At 38.1% G+C, this 20,964-nt stretch overlaps 1 long non-coding RNA gene across 1 annotated transcript in view; it reads right to left on the bottom strand.

Annotated features, from left to right (window-relative positions):
• Positions 1-9,345: 9,345 nt before the first annotated feature.
• The window catches only part of LOC137146748 (uncharacterized), a 138,613-nt gene continuing 126,994 nt past the window's right edge, over positions 9,346-20,964 (bottom strand). Inside the window, exon 3 of the long non-coding RNA XR_010918032.1 lies at positions 9,346-9,461. This is a non-coding gene — a long non-coding RNA (uncharacterized lncRNA). The remainder of the gene's footprint in view (positions 9,462-20,964) is intronic.

Genomic DNA, 20,964 nt, shown 5'->3' with positions numbered 1-20,964 from the left:
GTTAGCATATCCAGATGCAATCCCTATTGTCTTCAAGCTACACCTGCTTACTAGGGCTGATTCTGGTTCCACATCTCTAGATTTCTTTTGCTTTTCAGCCTATTGGCTTTGGCCTTAAAACAAGTCCTATTTATTTCATTACTTCCTTGGCATACTGAATCAGGATGATAAAAATCAGTTAGAAGTCCCTATATGACAATAATGGATGCAATGGAGCTGTCTCAAAGCATTACATTTATGAATAAATGCCAATTACAGGCCTGAAACATCATGATGAATTTACTTCATTATTGTGAATGTAATTACACATTTATTGCTAATATGACTTTAAGTTTCCATTTGAGCTGATCTCTTGTACACCTATTAAACGTACTGTACATGCTTTATTTCATTATCAAATGATATAAAATATAATTGCTCTATTAAATCAAGATAAAATGCTTAGTTTTGACACTTCATTTTACCTCAAAAATCTACATGCATCAGCTCATTATTTAAAAATTATTTTTTGTGTATAGTCTGTGAAATATTTTGCTAACCTTGGAGAGTGCACTGTCTGACTGTCATGCTAGACAATTAAGCAAATATATACTAGTTCTGAATGGCTTAATTTCATTACAACAGTATATGCTTGGGTAGCATTTAGAGAACAGAACTGCAATTGTTGGCATTGTTTGTTCCTGATGTACACTGGAATATTAGAAATATGCCAATAGTTAGAACTATAATTTTCTCTGTACTTATTTAACTGCAGCTATAATGTCAGTTGATCAATAAGCCTATGTTGAGTAAGCTCTTTGGACTTCCCATTTTTTCTTGGAAATACAGTACTTATTAAAATAATCTGTATGGCAGAATTGTGTCTCCTTACTTGTATCACACTTAGAACATAAACCCAGGAGAAATGTTTCCTTCCATCCTACATATATGCATGCACAACTCCCAATTAAACCAACTGGAGACAATTTATATACATTTAAGTGCAGAGTTTGGATCTCGCATCTTTAACAGTCACAAATCCCTTTATGCTGTATTGGAAGCTGTGAATTATAGTTTTACTCTTATTCATGATCATTTTTGCATGGTTTTGCTGGAGAATCAGAGCATTTTTGTTGGTAATCACTGGTATTCAAGTGTGTCTCACTGCAAAAAGCTACCAAGCTCAGCTCCATGGTCTAAGGAGTGGTTGTGTCAGTGTTTCCCTGCATATATTCTTTGCTGCATGACCCCAGCCATGTAATATTATAATTCAAACATGTATTATAGAAAAATGTACTGAAAAGTAACCTTAGGAAATTTCATTATTTTTTATTTGAGTGAAGGACTTGTCGCAAAGAAAAATGAAATGATCTATTAGAGACAATTTAGCAAAAAGCAAAAAGGATAAAACTAGCAACTCTTCCTATCCAATCGCAAAATTCTTTTATTAAAAAAGAAAATGCAAGGGGCAATTCTGAGATAGGTCTAAAGTTTAAATGGCAGGGATGCCTTTAGAGAGTCTGGTGCATGAAGTAGACTAGACAGTAATGACCTGCAGAAAGTGACTGAGTGATGAATGTTTTAAGCAGGGATGTTTGCAAACTTGAAACATTTGAATTTTATTTCACTTCCATGTAAAGATTTTAATAGAAACATATCCTTTCATGTCACGTAAGTGGCACAAACCTCTAGTCACATCACTGATTTGAATCCAAGAATCCAGAGGCCTAATACCTTGCCACCTGTGACTGAAAAGTAGAACCTGAAGCAGTGAGGCAATAGCTGCTTGACAGCTACACCAACAGAAGTGATGCCTGTTTGGGAGACACCACCCCACGGCATACCTTTCACTCTTCCTCTTCATATCCTCTTCAGTCACACATTGCAAGCTCTCCATAGGCCAAATCTGCCAGCTGCATAATCTTAGAACTTGTCTACAAGGTGGCTTAATACACTGTACAGGGGTGTGGTTTCTAAAGTGCAGTAACGTGGTGCACATTAATTGGTCTGTATAGATCTTGCTGGTGCACACTAAAGGTTTTCTAGGGCACTTTTCCCAAGTAGTACTGTAACCTAGTACAGTAAGTAATATGATGTGACTCACACAGGCCAAAAGACACACATGTATTAAAACTGCTTCCCTACACACTAGGAAGTGGATACTGCGATGTTTTGCTGTTTGATTCGCTCCAGAGTCTTTTCAGAGGGAAAAAACTTGCATTATGATTCTTTCCCAATTTTCCTTTCATTAAACTTTTGCAAACCAATAACAACAGAATATAAAGGGACTAGGTGGTGCCATGTGTTGCAGACCTACTGTCCTCACTCATCATGTATGAATGAATGGCATGGCTTTACCAGTGAAAAAGTTGCTTGTGGACCTTTCTCCATAATAAACACAAAAACCAAAAAAGAGCACAATTTGGCATCACAGACACAAGTTCAGAAGATGCATTTTCCTGTAAGGGCCTGATCTAATGTATGTTTGCTATCTTTCAAAGATGGGGTGTTTTGGAAGAGGTGTTTGGGAAATGCCTACCTACACTTAAAAATACCTGTGGTTTATATTGATACTTTTCATAACTATTCACATTTGTTAAAATTGATAAAAAGAAGGGAAGAGAAACACATTTTGCTATTTCTACTTTAACTCATTCACAAACATAAACCACTGACCAGTTTATTTTGGCTGCCGGTACTTAACACAAGTCTCCCCCCACCCCCTTGCCCCCCAGCAGATAGCTAGTAGTACACTCACATGGTTAGCACTTCACAAGAACATTTTGACAGAAGTCTTTCCAATAATGCTGTTGCTATATCTTTCGCTATCCACTGTCAATCTAAATTCTGCTCTCACATCACCATCAATCTTGAATAACTGCACTGAGGTAAACTGTGTTAATTTAATTTATACTCTTGCAATTGGGAGCAAAAATCTGCTCAATCTATTTACTTTATTGGAAGAAATGAAAAAGGCAGCTTTTGGAATGGCACCATTCACAATTCCTTTTCTTGACTCATTTTAATTAGGAAATGTTAGCTCTTCTTAAGTCCATGACAAAATAGAATAGAATGTACAAAGAGGAAGAAAAACGGGCCATTCCATTCTATTTATCTTACCTGAGAATCAGAAGCAACTTTTTCTTAGGAAGCACTAAAACCCAGCATGTCAGATGGAAGTATGTGATGCACTGAGGAACAAGAATGAATTCTACATACAAGATGATTTAATGTCTATTAAAAGACAAGGTACTTACTTTATTACTATTGCTCAGAGTGTGGGATCTATCAGGGAGTAAAGCCAACCCTTCAGCAGTGGGTAATCAGGTTACATAGGTACCTCATTTTCAGGCTCTGTTGGACTTTCACCTGGTATATATTTCTAATAATTATGTGACACAGGGGTTCTAGGGAAAAGATTAACTTTATTGCGTGACTTCAGTCACCTGATCTTGATCAGGATTAAGAAGGTTATTATTCTGGCTGTCACATGACAGGCTCGGTATCTATTGACTTCATTGAGTACTCTGTCAAAACGAAGGTCTTTTTTGCCTGCTAGAAAGGTGGGGAGGATGGACATAACTTGACCATAGTTCGTTATAATTAAATTCTTGATAAAGTTAAGAAATAACCTTTTATGAACAATGTCCTTAAATGTGACTATTTAGATTGTTTAAGAGATTTTTTTTCTCAACGAACAGTATAGATTTAATAAAAACAACCAACTGGTGGCTACCTGAACCAATAAAAGCTTAAAGGTATGCACATAATGGCACATTAGACTATGAGAAAGTTGAATGAATTATCAAAGAAAAAAGAAAAAGTCATTAAGGTGGAATTAAAATCAGTAGGAAAAGAATAGTCTGAATAAAACAGATTTAATCATAAGTTGATTGAGATGTCCATGAAATTTGATAATGAGTGGCAATAAGATTTATAAGTAAATTAGGTATAATAAAAAGGTGTTAATTTTTAATGAGATGAGTTCTCATTAGGGACTAAAAAAGAACCCCAGAGTTTGAAAGTTTTACATTTTTTTTATGAAGTACTCTGAATTTGATCTGAAATATGTGTCCTTATTATGAAATATTTGATGTAATTTCAGGATGTGGAGGGTTGTTCTGTATGTGAGTTTGTATAAAAGTGTGATAATTGTTAGCTTCACGGTATACATTTGTTAACCCCAATTTTATTTTGCACAAAGGGAGGGATTTTTTTTCTTAAAGATTACAGTGGTATATTTATATGTTTTCTTTATCCGTAGAATATTCTGCATGTTGCTATTGTGTTGCTGAGTTTTAAATGAGTTAACAAATAGCACCATAGCTCAACACACCAGGGGAGAACTGGGGGTGAATTTACATCACAGTTTGAGACCTATATAGCTAATCAGGATAAAAATCAAACTTCAGGGAGCATGGAGCTCCTGGATGATACAGGAATTGTTCTTAGGAAAACACTGACTCCAGGGAACCTTTAAATATTATAGAAAAAGTGGGGAAAAAGAAAGCTATAAATAAATGAAACAAACAAACAGCTACATTACCAGGAACCTCAATCCAGGTACCGTGCAAACATTTCAAGCCCTGAAAGTTAGGCAGGGTGAAATACTGTTTTTAGACACACACAGTCTACACTCTGAAAAGGAGCAAGGACACAAAGGGCCAGAAAGTGACTGCCTTCAGTATGGGGGCATCAGGGGTGGGAAGATACAATGAGTGTCCTCAACTTGTGTCTTCTGTGAAGGGGCCAGGGTCTGATATCCATCTCTGTGGTCATCTGCTCCCTCCTTCCTGGCCAAGCTGGCAGGCAAGCCAGGGACAGCAGTCTACGTAAACAAAAGTACATCAGGCAGTTATGCCAGAGAGATCCATGAGAAATTGTGCCTTTTGAGCCATGTTCTCTGCCAGAATTCCCCCTGCCCCCAGCTAGTGGACAGCCACATAAAAACCTTAATAAAAACCACAATGGGAGTTAAAAATGTTAGGCTACCATTTTGTGAGCAGGGGGAATAGCGATTTACAGTGTATGAAATATATATACACACATGTACATCTGTTAACAAATAAGGCTTGCTAGTTCCTGTAGAGCTTGTAGTTCATGCACAAGTAAAACTTTCATGTGTGAGTAGGGACTAGAGCAGGGGTGGTCAAAATATGGCCCACAGGCCGGATCCGGCAAGTCTAACTTTTCTGTCCGGTCCACCATCCCGCCATGCGGGAGCGCTATGCATGGTTGCCAAGGTAACTGGAGCACCAGGCAGCTTAGTTTCTCGACCTGTCGCTACCTGAACTTCCAGCTTCCGGTCACATGACCGGAAGCCAGAACTTTGGGTAGCGACTAGACGAAAACTGCTTGACGTTCCAGCTTCATGTGGCCCGTGAGACTTACCAGAATTCATGAAGTGGCCCCTCTGCAAAAATTATTGCCCACCCCTGGACTAGAGGTTTGTCTCTAAGTAGTATCGCTCCTTAGAATTAGCATGTAAGGTGAGAATTTCAATAGATATCTGCATAACATATTGGCAGCAGAGCTTCAACTAGATTACACTCTTCCACTAACAGTAAGGATCTTGCCACACAGTTCTGGGATCCTGAGGTTTTTACAGAACCACCTTTCAGAAACAGAGGGTCACTGTTCAGATAATAAAAAGATTCCAATAATGTGACTGTATTTAAGCATATTATTGTTGATTTGTGTTGCCATATTTTGGTATCTCAACACATATCATAGCTTAGTTATTTTCTTATCTGAAGATACTGTACTGTCTCTCTTCCTACATGGTAGCATCATCAACTAAAGTGCATTTATGCTGGTGCTAAAATAGGAGATTTCCAAAAAATACAGGAGCTGAAGTTATTATTGCATACTAGATTATCCCAGAAATTTAGCAAATATATCACAAGTTGTATAATTAATTTATGCTTACGGTTGTTGTCATCATCCTCTTCTCTGGCACCATTTTTCATCAAAGTCTATGAAGACTCAGCCAGATTTAAGTTAGGTGCATGCAACTGGGTATATATATTTGCACGGGCCTAATGAATATACACAAATATCTGACCACGCATAGAAAATCAGGATTTTTGTATGTATATTCTGAATTAGGTGCTTTGTGAGCACAAATTAGTCACACAAAAGTGCGTGGACACAACTATGCTTTGTGAACTTTGAAAATCTACCCATATATTTGTATAATATGCCTGCTTTATGAAAATGTAACACACTGACTAACAGTATCACATCCTCCTCTAATGGTTTGTCACATAGAAGACAAGAACCCATTATTGCTCCTAACTAATACAATTACTCCTTTAGTTCAAGCCACAAATGCTTGAGTTACTGAAATAAAGGTTTCTGGTTCCACCGCCAATGATGGCCAGCTGTGGGGGGTCATTACAGAAATACTATTATTTCTTTCCTTCCTTTTATTTTGTTCTTTTCTTCAAAATAAGAGAAAAAAAAAGATCAGAAAGCCAATCCTACTTTTTATACACCTCCCTCCCTTCAAGCCCACTATTAGTCACTTATTTTGAGCCAAAATGATCACATTTGAATAAATCCAAGAGGCAAATGACACAGAGCTCATGAAACAAAGCTTGCAATCTCATAGGAACTTGCTTGGAATGCTGGTAAATCATTCACTTCTATATACAGCATAGGACCACAGTTAGTAGTGGTAGTAGGGTTTGTTTTGTTTTTTTCTTCTTGATTTCTCTATATGCTATTTCATATATCAAATTTGACCAAAAGATTGATCTCCCTAAGAGCCATCAGGCACAATTTTAGCCATGTGATTAATGGGTCCAAGAGACTCTTCCATTCTTCTGCAGGGGTGGCAGGTCAGTTTCTGCAGCACTACCAATATGGTATTAATTAAAATTTATGTATATAAAAAAAGGCACAAACAGGCACCATCAAAGACCAAACTCAACTGTAAGCACCACATCCAAAGCAATGTAGTTTAATAAAACCTCACTTACTGACCTAACAGGCTCAATGACAAATAGCACATAAAAAAGGCTATTTCCTCTTGGTTCATTGTGGGAAATCATTTTCCACATGTAATTTATGAATGTAACTTTGTTTTTAAACCTAAGTAATGAAGCTTTTTATTGTCCACTGGATTTGCACTGGGCTTCTGAAGAGAAGGGAAATACAACAGACCAAGAAAGGTGACCTTTCTTACATATCCTTTTCAAAGTTTCATTGGACTAGACCACAGAGAAAAATCTAAGTAATGCAAAGCACGGCTGTTCTGTTTTCCCTTGTTTTTCTACAGTAAATAGTATTGGCCTCTATATATTCATCTTATTGATTTTTTTAATGATATGCACAGAAAAGTAATTCCCAAATGTTCACGCTGTCACTCTGACTAATCATTTTTCCCCTGCTCTAGATTTTACACCTTGAGGAAACAGTTGTGTCAATGATGCTTTCCATTAAAGTGTCTTGCAGATGTCAAGAGGAACACATTAATGGCTAGATAAACCTTATAAATGGCAAGCATACTGTTTAAATACTAAATACAAAGAATAATCAATAGAAAATGCAGCACCAGGGTATGAATTTGCCTATTTTAAATAATTTTCTGCAGTGGTGTAAAATGCAATTGCTGACTTTTTAGTCCCATTTCTCCCTAACTTTTCCAATGAAATTTATTTATGGTCTTTTGGCTTCCTTCTTATGAGTCATTTTAATGACCATATAAATATAGCTGTGAATCTGAATCTACTGAGGAGTGCTACTAACTCTCACTACAAGTGGATAGCTATGGCTTTTTAGAAGGTAAACTGCTTGAGTGAAAAGTAAGTTGAGATGGAAAGTGAAGAACAGAGTATATCCTGACATGTAAATAGGGAGAAAGCTGCCACAAAAACAGCCTCACAAGCCTGGTGAATAATTTTACATCACTTATTATTTATTATTATAAAGAATCACTCAATTTAAGAATAAATGGCATGTGAAAAAGAAACTGAGCGGTTTTAAGAACACCAGTTAGCTATGCACAAAAAAGATGCACAAATAGTGGGATAATCCTATTCTTAAATGTAAGTATCCTTTTGAAGACACAATGTAAAAAAATTAAAGAAAAGGGAATAACCACCAGTAGGAAAACCCATATAGCCTATCTCTTGCCGAAAGACATAATATAAATCAATCTAAGTCCCAAAGTAATGAGGAAAACACCCAGCAATGTGGATAATTATTTGTTTCTACCTCCTGTTCAAAACTGATGTTTCTTACAGTGTTACAAGACAACATCTGATATATTCTGACAAATTTTGAAGCATGCATGGATTTGGATCACAACTGAAAAGGAGCAGCATTTTTAGAAGTTGTACAAGGTCCTGCGATTAACAGGATACTTCATAGGCTGGTGGCAGTACACAAATTACATGGTATATCTTTTCCCCTGGAATTCACAAAGAATCTTGCCAGGATCATGAAGGGCTGTGCCATATAGGTATAACCCACAGTAAGTAATGGTGCAGTCACAGATATTCTGCCTCAAAAGAGCAAAGCAGTTCTGATTTTCCCACATCACAATATGTGCATACTCAATACTATACCCCTTTGTGTGCACAGCTTATAGCCCCTCCGGAAGGCCACCATACCGTGCTTTCCTGTGTGTAGGGAGGACTGAGCCAGGGCCCTGCTTCCTCCCCAGCCCTTTCAGCATCCTAAGACAAATAGGGCTGGAACAGCTCCTACATTCCCCAAAGGGCAAGGGCTGCAGTTTTCCTGGACCCTTATATAGGCTTCACAAGGAGGAAAGGCCTCTGCCTTATGCCCTCTCCCCCCACGGTTCACACTCAAATAAAAGCCAGGTAAAGTCTCGTTGTAAAAGAATGACTTCTATATATTATCAACAAAGTCCTGAGAGGCCCATTGGGGTTTCTTCCAAAGAGCTCATATTGGCCTAAATCTGCGCTCCCTGAATGGGAGTTTTACCACTATCTGCAATGAAACAGACTTAGGTCAGTGCTGAACACCTCTGAAAATCCCATGCACGTTTTCAGATCATGGTGGCTGAGTAAGTGCCAGAATCAAACATATGGATACAGAGTGGCATAAGGACATGAGGGACAAGTGGGTGAAGATATCTAATCCTTTTCTCAGGGATAATTTTGTATCTTTTGAATTAAATTATTCACTTCTTTGGTTCTTTTTAAAAAACCTTTTCAAGCAGTCACTTGAAAAAATAAACCCCATTCCCAGTGTCAATCATTTACTCACTGCCAATTTACAGACTTATTCTTCCAGAAATGACTTTGATCTACAGTATAACGAACAATGTTCCTTAGACTTCAAAGATAAAATGGCAAATGCGAGTGTAAAATTCAAACAAGAAATTACCTGAATGTGGGAGATTCATTCCTAAGTATCACTTAATAAAGGAACACATGTATGTCCTCCTGTAGAATGCTGGCAGCACTCAATGAGTGGATGGCAATCAGACCCAGTCTGGAAATACACCCCTATAGAACACAGAACAAGAAAGGCATGAGGAAAATCTGGAGTTTTAGATTTATTGGACAGAACTTTCACAAGCCATGGCAGGAATAGTCTGACAGCGGATTAGCTTCCCTCATAACTGTGATCCTGCTGGGTAAGTTGCATGCCACTCTCTTATGCACCAGCTATCAGAAACTCAGAAACAGTGTTGTGCCAAAGGTGTTCTAGGCCCAATTTGAAGAGTCAACCCTCTGGCCCATTCACAAACCCACCCCCCCATTTTCACCACTAAATACTTTTACAGAAGGACCTTCCTAGCCTTTCCTGAAACAATCTCATTAATTAGCTCATCCTAATCTATCTGCCTTGCTTCCAAGTTCTCTATAGAAATAACTTTCAGATACCTTAACCCTTCTTGGCCCAATGGACGTTCTTAGGTAGGTCTTGATTAATTTTAGCCTGCTGAAACTCCTGTCATTAGCAGGCACAGTTACAGGAAGACAGCAAAAAATACAAAGTGCTGTTTCTGTTTTAGGGAAACTTGCATCTAAAGACCTTTCAAGAATGTAGTTAAACATTAATGTTTGTTTGTTTCCAAATCATCCTTAAAGTTCTGCTTGCAAATACTGGCAAAGAGTTCACTTTCATTCTCAAAGCTCGCAGAGTGTAAATCCTCAGGATACATGCCTGCTACATTTCATGTATGCCTCTTTAGGTCTTTCCTGTTGAGACTTTTCATTTTCTCCCCTGCCAAAAAAGCAAACCTTTCTCTGACTCCATCATGCTCATGCATCCCACTGTCTAATTGTCTAAGGCAGGGTTGAAAACCATGCATTCCAAAACTTTTTTGAGATCTGATGACTTTTTGTCTTTTCAGTTCACCTGGCATTACCTTCCTCCTTCAAGATCATTTCTCTTTCAATTGCATTGATATTCCCAACATTTCAGACCACGAAGCAGCAGCTTCCTCATATGCAAGGAATCCAGAACACCATAATTCTGAAAATGCATGTTGAAAGCCACCAAGTAAACAACAAGCCATTTGAATCTCACAATCCAGATGCTGCAATTTTTTGTTCACGTTAATTTTTGATAAGATAGTATCTTATGTCATATCTCAGCCAAAACAAGAAACAAAAACTCCAAAATGTTCATTTGCAAGCTATGAGATTCCAGCTTAAATTCTGGTATAAGACTGTGTGAAGCCTTGATCTCATCTAAAGCATCAAAAACACACAACTTGATTTTGTAGTGGACAGATTATCTCTACCTTTGTTTACCACCTTGTCATGCTTTGGTATTTTAATGTAATATTAATATGCTTTGTCAACACATTCCAGTGACTAGGAAAAATGGAAAACAGAGTTTATAATCTTTGAACAATTCCAAACATAGAACAACTCGGGAAACCACCACTGCAGCAAATCTTCATAAGTTTTAGTGAGCAGACAGCACACAGGATGAAAGACAGCTATTGATTTGCCTGCTGGATTCCATTTTGAATATCTTTGTATGCCGCAGCCACATTAATTCCATTGTCATAACTTTGTCCCCTATAATCACCCATATGTAAACTGTCTTATTCCAGCTTCTCTAAAATCACTTCCATAATACTTTCCTCTCTTTTGGAGTGGTATCATTGAAAATTCGCAAACCACTAAAGAGATCCCCAAACTCACAATTCAGAGCACGAAAGAGGTCCCCAAACACATCATTTGGGATAGAGGTCCACTGAGGCCTAATTTTAAAGCCTGACTTGGATCCAAACATGGCCCAACCAGACCCAACAACAAGACGGTCAAGTTGTTTTCATACCTAACCCAGACCTGAGTCAGCACAGCCACATGCTCCTGCCCATGGGCTAGGTGCGGCAGCAGCTGTATGCCTCACCCCCGCTGGCCACCATCTCACCTATGTCCTGCAGAGTTGGAAGTGCTGCTGGGACTCCTTGGCTCGGCACACTCACTCCACAGCAAACATACACAGTGCAATGAAATGGCAGGGACTGGCAGAAGCAGGACATGCCACCACTCCTGCTCTGACCCGCAATGGGCTCAGGCCTGGTTCCATTGGGACTTTTTAAATCCCCTTTGCATATCCTTGATCAGAAACAATTTACTCTGGAAACTAGCTTTTGTATTTAAACAATCATGAAAAAAATAATGTGCATTATTGTTTAATGAGTTCTCAGTTTAGTCTTTACCCTATGTACAGTCCCACTCCTGCTGCTACTGGCCTTTAACAGTCTAGGCCTGATGGACCCCCCTTAGAGTGCACTGGCTGTCCTAATCCCTTAAGGAATCTTTCTGGGTATTATTGCTACCAGAAGGTTTGTAGGGGAGAAGTAGCACCATTCAAGACAATGCAAGACTTTAAAAGGTTGGAATTGTTTGTTTCAGCTTCTAAATTCTTGGATGCTTCTCTGAATGACACTTGAAAACATCTGAAGTGCCCAATTTCTCATCAGTCCAACAGCGAATTTCCACATCAATATCTGAATTGAGTAGTTCTTGCCGGAGATGGTGATATGATTCTTTGAAGTCAAGATTTTCTAAAGCGACTAATGATTTTGGGTACTCAACTTGAGATAACTTGAAGGGGTCTCTGTGGAATTCATTCTTTGCATATAGCCTGTGGATTCTCTATAAAGCAGAAAGAGATCTGTTCATTAATAACTAACTACAAATTTTAGTGCATACCCCACGCCCTCCCCGATTCATCTAAACACCATGCCCTACAGAGGTTACTCAACCTTCTATACGTCATGACATTTTCAGGGCATTCATGCCACATATAGCATGGGAGAAAGTATAAAAAGTGCTTCTGCAAGAAGGAAAAACAATGATCAAAAGTCATTTGCTACAAGTGAAAAGCAAAAATACCCAGTAAGATTAAAATAAAATAATAATAATAATGATAATAATAATTAATCATCTATCTAACTATCTTTTAACAACCAAGAGTGAAATCCTGGCTCCACTGAAGTCAGCAAGAGTTTTTCCATTGATTTCAATGAAGTCAGCAGGGCTGATTTTTGGGGCAGGTGAGCAGGACAGGGGGAGAGCCAAAAATGACTTTTGTCCTGGCCAGAAAAACACTTAGGTCAGCCCAGATTTCACTTCAAATATCCGAGAGTACAGACAAACACCCTGGCTCTCACTAGTCCAGTTACTCTTTGCAGGGTGACACCAATAGCCCTTCCAGTCCCAAGTGTCTCCAAATACATCCTCCCTGAATCCTTAATTACCCAAAGGTATGAAACGAGTCCCTCAACCCCAGTTATCAGCCTCCTTTGGCATACATACTCCACACAGTTGCACATGAAAGAAAACATTTATTTAAATGAAAAATCACAGATTCAAAGATGAAATAGTAAGGGAAAGGAAACATATTCAAGTTACACAGGAAAGAAACAAAGACACAACATCAGGCTTTACACTTTCATATTAGATACTATCCCTTTTCTAAGTAGAGTTACCCATTGACTTAAAACAGTTTCTCAGAGCACTTCTTAGCTATACAAGAGATCCAGCATTCACAAACAGCCTCCCACCTCAAGACTGTCCTCTAAGTTCTGGATAAAAAAACCAGTCCCAAAGAGCACCACTTTTTCCTTTTTTTAAACTCTCTCAGTACACCTTGACCCATAATTAATCAGAGAGGGAAATTCCCTCCTGATCTGATGTTCGGGAGCTAGGGTGTTCTTTTCAATTATGAGTTGTTTCAATGCATTCCCATTAACTGACTGACTGACTGTAATTGCCCACGCATCTTGGATTAGAAAATGTCCTAGACAAACTTGATTTTGGTGACAGTTTTTCCTATAGTTAGAGCTGGTCATTTTCTAAATGCTACTATTCACTGGTAGCAAGTGAAGATACCGTCATGGTTAGAGATTTTCTGTCAATGGGCTTTACACCACAAGTCAATGGGAGCTGAGAGTGCTCAGCATATTATGGGGGCATTCAAAGACTTGCAGGCCCAAAGAGGCCACACAATCTCCATCTTTACTTGTTGTCCTATCTGAATTGACCCTGTGCTTCATCTAAACTTCTCCAGAACCCTCAAGAAGTGCCCTTCTGAATGTAGTCCGCCAAATTTATGAAGCTGAATTTGGCAATCCTGCATAATTATTTTGTATTTCTCAGATTCTGGGCTGATAAAATTAATTTAAGTATAATCTTTCTCCCAGGTATTCCAGACAGTGCCCATTATTAGGCTGTCTTTTTACAGTGTATCGGAGCAAAACATTAGCATTACAGATATTCTACAAGATTAAAGTTTATTTTATATATTGCCCCTCAAACTGTTTCTACTCTAGCTGTACCCTAGACTGTGGTGTAGTTAGAAATGATAGACTAGCAAAGACCAGATATCATTTCAGCACTTATCTTTTTGTATATTTGACCTGCATAGCCTTCAGTCAGAATAGTGATAGGCTTGTCTGTCACTTGCAGAACCCTATTATTTCCTGTGAGTCACAATCACCTCTAGGATTGCCAAACCGTGATTTAGCTTGAGTAGGTCAGGCCTCACCCAATTTCTTAAAATGGAGTTAAGATTCTGAGCTTCTGTCAATTATGTAAAAGGAAAAATATCTTGAAAAAATGTTGCAGTTTCTCTAAACAACAAAATATTACAAAACCTGGAAATTCAAAGTGTATGTTCTCTTTAACAAAATAAAGCAAAACAAAACAACAACAACAATGAAAATGAATACTAATAGATGGAAATTCACTGTTGAAGTTCACCCAAGAAATGTTATTGTTGTTACCTACAGAGCAATAGAAAACCAGGATACAATCACATCCTCAAAATATGCATATTTTCATTGTATCATTGACTAAAAACTGAGAAATGATCTAACTAGACTGCCTTACTCTAATGGACACACCATGATGATCATGATGATGATGGAGTCTCATGTCAATGTTGATATACAATGTGCGAGGTCAGACCAATACAAGAACCCCAAACATGGTGGTGTGTGGAACAGGCAGGATCATCCATGACCACTGCAGACCGTTGTATCCTTGCTTTGCACTGTTTATGTTTTTCACATATGGTGTTAAAGCCCCTTGCTTCAAAGTGGTTAACAGCAGTGTGACGAATCTGCTACTACCTTGCTCTGTCATGGGCTGTTGCTTCCCAGTTGCTGGGATCAGCCTGACATGCTTTCAAGTATGACTTCTGAATGTCTTTACATCATTTGTGCTGGCCAGCATGAGAATGGGTGACTGATTTTAGTTGACCATAAAATATGGCCTTGGGTACTCTCGAGTTGGCCAGACAAATGAGATGCCCAGACCAACACAGCTGAGCTTTCATAAGAGTGCTTTGAATGCCAGACATCTCACAATAGTTAAGGATTTTTATACTGGGAATTTTGTCCCATGTTTGACTCTGCAAACACTGAAGACAGTGCATATGGAACTGAACACATTTCCTAATGTGGCACCAATACGTTGTCCATGTCTCACAACTATGTAGAAGCATTATGAATATGTCTGCCCAAAAGACATTTAGTTTAGTATTTATTCTGATGCTCCTATCATTCCGTAGGTTGTGTGACAGCATTCCAAATGCAGAGCTATCCTTGGCTATGCGATAGGTAATCTCATCAATTGTGGCATTCTGTGACAGCACACTCCCTAGGTAGCAAAACACCTCCAAGAACTTGAGGGGAGTGTTGTTGATCTTTATAATTGGATAGACATGCGGATCTCCCAGTGCAGATTGGTACACTACTTCAGTTCTCTTTAGGCTAATTGTAAACCCAAAATGATTGACTGCATGAGTAAAGTGATCAGTTATGAACTGAATGTCATCAATTGAGTGAGAAACCAGTGTACAGTCCTCAATGAATAAAAGCTCCTTAAAGAGTAAATCTGCCCCTTTTATACAAGCATGGAAGTGTTGCATATTAAACAGCTTCCCATAAGTGCGGAACAGGATAAATACTCCACTATCAATGTAAGGATAGGCATCCATAAGCATAGTCAAAAAAAGATGGAAAAGATTGTACGAACCAGCACGCAATCTTGTGTGGTACCATTGGTAACTGGAAAAAGGTCAGATAACTTCCAGTTTGCCCCACTCTGGCCATCATAAGACTGAGTGACAGAAATAAACTTTGCTAAGCACCCAAAGATGAACAAAAGTTTCCAGAGTTACTCACAATTTACAAAGTCAAAAGCATTAGCTAAGTCAATGAACACCATATAAAGAGCTGATGGGCTGTGAAGATAAGGTTTCTAGGGCCCCAATACACATCAAAATCCACACTTAGACATAGAAAGGATGGTTTCTAGAAGTCTATTTAATATGACCCTTCCAAGAATTTTTCCCAGCAAGAGAGAGTAAAGAAATGTCATGCTGGTTATCACAGTTGTCCTATCACCCTTATGTTTATAGAGGACAATGTTGGCATCCTTCAAATTCTATGGCACCGACTCTTGCTTCCAGATACCAGGGAAGAGCCATGTGAGGTGCCTTACAGTGTGGTTGCCAACCTGCTTATAGATCTCTGCTGGAATGTCAACTGGTCTAGGTGCTTTCCCTTGTGACATCTGTTCGATTGCTGTTATGGTCTCATATAAGGTGGGGCTAGTGCAAGTTCTTTTTAACAAATGTTGTGGAAGAGCTTTAATTACTTCCTTGGACATGTTGGAAGTATGACTGAGAAGAGAACTGAAATGTTCTCACCATCAGTCAAGTATTTCTTCTTTGTCAGTTGAGAGTTGATTTCAGTCTAGCATGCATACAGGAAGGTTAGCAAAAAAAAGCTTTTGGAGTCTTTGAGGTCTACTGTCAGTTGAAAATTCACTGCTTTCTTTTCTCACCACTGGTTTTTCATTTGCTGAAATCTCATCTGAAGTATTTGTTTTTCTAGATGATATGCAGCCTTCCTAGCTGCTGAATTCTTGTCTGCTACGTAGGCTCGATGGATAGCATGCAGTGAATTCAAGTGCAACATATTTTGGGGTCATTCTTATCAAACCAGTCCCTGATGTTCTCTCATTCCCTGAGAATGTCAGCAACTTTATTACATGTTTTTGCCCTAAAAAATTATTCCTTTCTCAAAATCAGCTGAGGCTTCTGTAAGTGAGGGAAATGGCTTCCATGAGTTTCAGTTAGAATTCACACTGTCTGTCACAGTTTTCTGGGCTTGAAATATTAATTGTCTTCTATCTAGTTGCTTCAGAGCAAAAGGGAAGGATATTTGACTTCTCACAAGTCTGTGGTCTGATCAACAGTTGGCTTCTCTAATGGCCCAAGCGAGGCTAACATTTCAGATATCCCTTTGCGGTACAATAATGTAATCGAACATATGCCAGTGTTTTGAATGAGGGTGCATCCAGGCCCTCTTATACTTGTTGGCCTATTGAAACACTGGGTTTGTGATGACCAGGTTGTACGCGGTGCATTCAGAAAGTAGTAGCAAGTGGTTAGAGCTTGTGTTACCAGATCTGTGATGACCTATTGCATTGCCCTATGATGCATAGTCATTACCAACCCTGGTATTGAAATCACCTAAAATGATTGTAGTTTTAAATCTAAGTGCATCTATCTTCATTAGAGCACACTACTCCTACTCCTGCCTTCTCTGAGGCCATACATAATCAATAGAAAGAGCCAGGGTTTTAAGATATTTCTTAAGCACAAGTGACCACTTTCAGGGTACTCTTTAGGGACAATTCCCTAAAAGCACACATGTATTAAAAATTGTGTTATAACTAACTAAAATACACCTATAATCATCTTCTCTTAATCCTCTTCCAGACTGTAGCAATAACTAAGTAATTTACCACCCAGAACAAAAGTTGGATAACTTTGCATTTCCATATTTTCTAGTTTGTTAAAAAGTATATTAACTTTGAATTCCTAGGCTAACTTTATGTTTGTGTTCATGGTGAAAGTTAGATTTTCTAAAGGGTCTTTTTCCTTAAGCACTAGATAGATAATTATAATTCCAGTATTATATATTTGCATAATAGTAATTTTCATTTCAAGCTAAACTGAAGTGAGCTGGGGCAATCTGGGAAGAGTAAAATACTCAGCAGTTCTATAGACCAGAAATCAAACCCAAAGCATGGCCTCCTGAGACCATGGGCCAATCCTTAGGTGGTGTAAGCGCCAATGAAATCACTGGAACTATATCAATTTATACCATCTGAAGATTTGATCCCATCTCTGGTCTTAGGTTTTTATAAAAAGAAATCTGACCCCTCGTGATAGCTCACAAAATAAGAGGAGCACTTTGAGAAGAAAGCAGAATGTAAGGTAATCACAGCTGCAGATGCTTTCTAAGTAGGCCTTTAGTTGAAGACCATACCTTACTTTTTTGGTCTAGCTGTAAAAGCTGTGAACTCAACTTTGCCTCATATTTAGAGTTGCTGTTCCTGATTCTCCACATTAGGGCTACCAAAAGATTCTTGGGAGTACATCATTCCTTGTTGCTGGCTGGTGAAGAACTACTGGTGAAGAACAATGGGCTTCTTCTGACTTCTACTGGGAATAGCTACTTCCTTCTGAAGCAATGGCTGGCTTCAAGTAAAAGAATCAGAACTAGAGCTGGTTAGGAATTTTGCAACTAATTTTTTTCCCTCCAAAATGCAGAGTCATCAAATCTGACACTGTTTGCCAGTAAGGATCAATTTTGCTGAATTTCCTGACTGAAGAAAAGTTGGAAAAAGTACAAAATTGTCAAAACATCCAATTTCAACGTTTTTTTACACAAAAAGCTTCAAGTTTTTTATTTGAAACACCTTTTTGTTTCAAAGTTTAACTTAATTTATAAAAATAAAGGTTTAAAATGTGGAGAAAAGGTTAAAATCTAAACAAGTGTTTGAAAATCATCCAAATTAAATGGTTAAAATGACCTGAACTGAATTGTTTTTCGGTTTGTCAGTTTGTAAAGTTTTTCAAGATTTTGACTTTAAGACTTGGATTGGAACAGGAAAATTTTGGAAATCTGAAAAATTCCCAGAAGGCAGGAAAACGGTTTCCCACCTAGCCCTAATCATAACCTGTATATAGCAAATCCAGATGTTTGGGTTGTGAATTGCAAGGCTGCTGTTCAGGTTTTGGGAAGAAGATTGGGCTCAAATTTTTGTTCAGACTATGCCCAGGAAATATCTTGGTTTGTGCCCAGGAAATATCTTACATTAAAGTATACTGAATGCCTCTGCTATATACTTTCATGAGAAAATACATGATTTTCTCTTCAAAGTTAGGTGTTCTCTTTTCTTTTACAGTTCACAGCTTCTTGGTGAGTAGTTTGCAGAAGTGACTAGTTCAGCATGAAGCAAGAGGGATTTCATGCATCTCCAAAGCTGAAACTTAACCCGAAAAGATCATTTTTCTGGAAGTGGAAGAGTGGAAGTCCTGTGCAAGTAGGGCATGACTGTTTTATGAACTGGACTGAATGGTATTAGGAGAATTGTGCAAGAGTTGCTCATGGTTTCAGATGCTATATTTGTACATCATTATTTTGGGTGGTGGTGGTGTGTGTGTGTGGGGGGGGGGGGGGGAGGGGGGGGGGCGGTTAGGTAGCAGTTTCCATGTGAAATATATTGTAAGAATTATCTCCCTGATGGAAAGTTTTACATATACATAGTTGGATGTATAGATATGCAATGAGAGCGACTGACATTTTTCTAGTAGTAGTCTTGTAGGACTGATTGTATTGAAGTCAATGACAAATCTTTCACCGATGTTGATGAGTCTGATTCACCACTGCCATACAAGTAGTGCATATAAAATCAGAATTATGACATTTTCCATTCATTTTAGACTTCTGTAAAATGATGACACAAGGTCAATGCAGGACAGTAGCAGAATTAGGCTCAATGTGAGCAGCTCAGGCTCATAACCCAGGCAGTAAAAAAAGAAAGAGAAAATGAGTTTTGCTGAAAATCTAGAGACTCCCGTGAAGCAAAAAGAACGCAGTCATTGTTAGGGACTAGTACCATTTTTGGTCAATGACAATAACTCAATATCCTTTTAAATTTACTGAAAATTTAATAATAGACAAACAACAGCGAGGCTATGAAAGTAGATTGTGCCTTTAACTTCTGCCCTCCAATTCACAAAAAAGCTTTGGAAATCCCAGGAAATTGTGTTTATCTGTTGCCTACCAGCCATTATTCCTGATGTCTAAACTACTTGCTGGGAGTATGAGAGTAACACGTGTATCTGTCAACAAAATGGGTCACCTCTATACTCTTCTATATTTTCTTTAGTTGAAATCAATAAAGAAGAAATCAGAAACATCAGACACTAGAGGGCAAGAATGATGAAGTGTTTAACATTGCTCCCTGGTGTCTCTATCCTAAGGCACGTTGCCAGTTCATAACTATTTTAGCAGGTTTCATGTTTTACTCGACCGTGTCAGCCAACCTTTCTGACTGCTTTATATACTAACATTTCTCTGTCTATGTCATACATTTATGGGCAATAATTAGAAAGCTGAAGCAGATTATTGATTCTGTTATTCTTAATGCTCCATATAACATTGTTATGCAAACAACATATTTTCAGATTTCATCTCCTTCTGTGTATCAAGCATACACAAATTATATCTGATAACAAAAAAGTCTGTAAACAACACATTGCTAATACTTTTGGAACTAGCATGTATAGTTTTCATTCACAAGCAAATGAATGATGGGTTATAATTACAGCACTGAGAGAATTATTGAGAATAATTCATTCATTATTTCTAATCACTTCTGAAATAAGCCTTTATGACCTAGAGTAAAAGCCATGTTTTGTCTTCTAATGTCACTATGACATCACATACAGTTAAATGTAGATCAATATTAATGCAAAGTGTGTGTGGGGGGAAACAGCAATAAAAATCACAGAAACACAGAGAGAGACATTAATTCCCCTTCTGCTAAAGTGAATCTCCAAAGCATGCATCAACTGCAAGGTCAAGTACCGCAGATATGACCTTAAAGCATCATTCCTTGGCAGTGATGGCACTATGGATGATTAAATAAGTAACTGATTATGACATGTGGCAAAGTATAAAAGTAAATTTGAAAGTGACTAGATGATTAAAATAGCATATTTATCAGAACTATTGTTTTTAGAAAAGCCAACAGAAAGAACTGCATCTACCATAATGCTTCATTACGATGAACTGAGTATAGACTATTTCCTGTGCTACTATGCATTTTGTTCCATATTTACAACTGGGCAAAACCATGAGAAAGTAAAAGCATGGTTCTGGCACAACTGCAAAATTCATATTCTGATCCAAATGTCAAATCCCTCAATGTTCAACAGGATTTGGATAAAAATCTCAGTTTCAGCTAATTATAGACAACCCTAAAGTATATATCAGCATCCCAAACCACTCCACAATTCAAGAGAGTATGGATTTGAGGATTTTTGTTCAGACTAATCTGTATAAACTAAAAACATGGAGAGACAGGGTGTGACATTGAAAGTGTTCAGCCTGGCACATACAAGCAGCTCAGGGACAGCCATTTGCAGTGCAGAAGCTTACAAATATTC

This window comes from Emydura macquarii, unplaced genomic scaffold, assembly GCF_026122565.2.
Source record: "Emydura macquarii macquarii isolate MOO-44397 ecotype Brisbane River unplaced genomic scaffold, CSIRO-AGI_Emac_v2 contig_480, whole genome shotgun sequence".
Classification (NCBI taxonomy): Eukaryota; Metazoa; Chordata; order Testudines; family Chelidae; genus Emydura; species Emydura macquarii.
Note: the sequence above shows the minus strand (reverse complement) of the source record. Positions and strands in the feature narration are given on the sequence as shown.